This window comes from Limulus polyphemus, unplaced genomic scaffold (assembly GCF_000517525.1).
Source record: "Limulus polyphemus unplaced genomic scaffold, Limulus_polyphemus-2.1.2 Scaffold3388, whole genome shotgun sequence".
Taxonomy (NCBI): domain Eukaryota; kingdom Metazoa; phylum Arthropoda; class Merostomata; order Xiphosura; family Limulidae; genus Limulus; species Limulus polyphemus.
The window spans coordinates 115,443-118,994 of NW_013668998.1; the positions used below are offsets into that span (position 1 = coordinate 115,443).

A 3,552-nucleotide genomic window follows, 5' to 3' on the forward strand; every position below is an offset into this window, starting at 1 on the left:
CTGTTATATTAAAGTTTTTACTTTCATTACCCATTCAAGCCGTCTCCAGCCATTAATAGGCACTTCATGTTGTGCAGCAAAGTAAAGCCCAGCCAACACAAATGGAGAAATGTAGATGGGTACTGTGGCACTTGTATGTTCAGTAACGAGCACGTGAAATTGTGATGTACCATTTTTATAAACAACCAAGCCATGCTCCTTAGAGTGTACTGCAGCTAATGGTCTCCATAACTCTAAGGCCAGAGATTCCCCAAACTATGCATAATTCAAACACTGAAGGGCATCTAGGTGTTACCTTCAATTTTGCTAACATTTGATGGTGGTTCTACTGGCTGCATTCGAATCCAGATGTTCAGTGCTTGTATGAATGTATATAGCATGTGCCACTTAGATAAAAGAAACAGCCAAAACAGTCTAATCTTCAACAGAGAATTCTATTATCTTCTCTACAGAAGATAACCCTGTATATTGCTGGTTCACTCCCAGAAACCACGAGAAAGCATCAGTACAAACTCATTGGCATTGACTACTTCTTGAAGTGGGCCAAGGCTTATCCATTGGTGTATACATTTTGACAGTCTGTAGCTCATATGTTGGTGGACCACTGAATTGCATGGTTCAAAGAACTACAAAAGACCCATATATATCAGGGATCTAATTCCAGTAGCCAGTTGTTCGCCGAGTTGTATAAAGTGTGACATGTGGTGAAGACATGTACTTCATACTTCACTTTATTAGCCTCAGTTTGGTGAGTTAGCAGAATGGGTAGTACAAAATACCAAGTTTGTTATTCTTTGCCAAATGATTGAGATGAACACTAGCTATAGATTATGATGTTGCAACAGTAACTGAATAGAGGTATACAGGCCTGTTTTTTTAAAATTATAATAATTTCATGGGAAATTCTGCTCACTGTTGATGTGATGTATGGTCATCCCCTTCAGCAGACATTCCACAATGTCCACACGAATATGTGGAGTGGTCCAAGTCTGCATTAGTTGATGTGCATGAGCTTGCCCATCAACAACTAAGAGAGGCTGCCAGTCATAAGAAGTGCTATGATAGGATGGTAAAAGAACTAATGTACCAGTGCAACAATTGGGTCTGGTTGTGGTGCATGTCAGCAGCCCAGGTCCAGCTAGGTAGATCTGTAGTTCACACTCTAACAAATTGGTCCAGTTACGGCAGACGAGAGACACGCGAATCTTGTGGAGTACATTATCAAACTGCATCCATACACCACAGATGAACTTGGCTTGATCAAGAGTCTGAGTTGGAGAAGGATGCTGGATAAAGTGGTATTAACTCACCTGATAAGAATAAAAGGACTAAAAACACTTGTATGGTTCAAACTGTGATGAATCAGAGGAAAAAATGTTAGAGATAGAGGCATAATACAGCTCAAACAGTCGGCTAAACCATCAATGACAGCCTTCGATAAATATCGGCGGGTTTAGCTGACCATCACAAAATAAGGTTGTCACTGATTGCAGGATCACTAGCTGAGAGGAATTGGAAATCCTTGGTTTCTAACCCTTCATGCAATGTTCACAGTACAGTGTATAAACTGCGTTGTCTCATTTCCAGTAGATTATCACAGAGTTATGATTGCTTGCTGATCATGAAATTAAAGGGCATGAAACAACTCTTGCTTTCTGAGCTATCAAGTAGTCTCTTTTCAGATGTCCACCAGGTATTAAAAGATAGTTTGCTCAATTATCAAGTTGGAATGGCTAGTATTAGTGGATATAGTGCCCAGCTTACTGTTAGTTTGTACAACTGAAGGTGAGAGGTAGTACTGAAAACTTAGATAAAAGGGCATTACAGCCATTGCTCTCTGAGTTATCAGGTGGTGTTTCTTGGTATAATGTAAGCACTACATTTTTTATTGCCATTTCATTTACTTCATAAGATAGGATGGTAATGTGGGTGATAAACCAATGACTGAAAGGGCATTGTGACCTTTATTTCTGAGTCAAAAAGTGAAACGTTTTGGTACGATATTTTGTCCAATGTTTTAAGAAAATCACTCGCCTGTTATAGCTGAAATGGTGCTTGGTCTTTTCTAGATTCTTCCCTTATGATGTTTCTATATGCAGTGAAGGAGTTGCGTTTCATCAGAGTATACGTTGATATATTGAGTTCAGTTTGATGGTCCCTAGATGGCTGAACATTACAGATAAGTGCCTACAGAGATTTATCTTTTAAAAAGTAACCCGAGAACGTTACGAAAGTAATTTCCATAGGAACCAAAGACAGTCTTTTTTATAAACTACTGGTGTATATATCAATGTGTAATGATGATATATGTAAATGGAAATATACTTGTATAAATAAGTAAAACGTTATATTGCATCACTCATTCTCTTTTCCCTAACTTAAAAAAACATTAATGAACAGTGAAATGAAAAATTTTAAAATATGAAATAAAATAATAATATTTTTTCTCTGCACTAACCGCAATATTAACCAGAATGTTCCAAGTTAGTTTTCTTAACATTTTCATCTGTTTTCTTTTAATTTTACGGTTTTATCACAGTATTTTGTACCACTGGAATAGCAATTCTTGAATAAAAAGCCACAACTCATAATAATAGATCATTAGCTGTTTCGCATAGAGGTAATGTGACCTAGCGTTATATTTCTCATTGGTGCTCCAACTAGTATAATTTTAGAAGTTTTATTTTACTGTAGTTTTGTTAGGCTAAGGTAACAAGTTTTTAATGTTTATATTTTCGTTACTTTTGTTAAAAAATATTGTAACAATGTATTCTAACATTGAGTGGGTTCCTTAAGATTATCTGTTCAAAATAAAATTAAAAGCAAGTCCAGTCATGTAACGATAACAAATTAGTTTATTTCTTCTTTAACGTTTTCTAAATGTTCCTTTCACACGTAAGCCTAACTTCACAAAAAAACAACCTGTCAATAGAAATTCTGGGACTAATGGCGGCTTTGCTTACTAATGAACTTACTTGTTAAGGTTATACTTCTTCTTTCTAATTGATTGATAACAAATACACTTCCCACCAAACATGCTCGCCCTTTCAGCCGTGGGGGCGTTATAATGTGACGGTCAATCCCACTATTCGTTGGTAAAAGAGTAGCCCAAGAGTTGGCGGTGGGTGGTTTATGACTAGCTGCCTTCCCTCTACTCTTACACTGCTAAATTAGGGACGGCTAGCGCAGATAGTCCTCGCGTAGCTTTGCGCGAAATTAAAACAAAACAGAAAAACACTGTTTAGCTTACCAACTGAACCACAGGACTGAATAAATCGCCGACTGACATTTAATTGATTCACTCATTGGCTCTCAATGAATACTTCACTGATTTTTGTATTTATATTTTACGCTTGTTTCTATATACTGCATGAAATCTGTAGATTCTACAGAGGCCTTAACTTTCATGAACATTCTAGATATTTCTTTATGTGTTTTCTAACAAACGACCATCTAAATTATAATCTTGTTACGACAGCGGGGGTCAGGTGACGCTAGTAACGCATCATATTCTCGAACGTTCACGTCCTTCCTGAAGTCTCGAGGGGCTAC

At 37.2% G+C, this 3,552-nt stretch overlaps 1 long non-coding RNA gene across 1 annotated transcript in view; it reads left to right on the forward strand.

The window, feature by feature from the left end:
• The window catches only part of LOC111088235, an 8,028-nt gene extending 5,437 nt beyond the window's left edge, over nt 1-2,591 (forward strand). The window contains exon 2 of the long non-coding RNA XR_002612828.1: nt 2,070-2,591. This is a non-coding gene — a long non-coding RNA (uncharacterized LOC111088235). The remainder of the gene's footprint in view (nt 1-2,069) is intronic.
• The last annotated feature ends 961 nt before the right edge of the window (nt 2,592-3,552 follow it).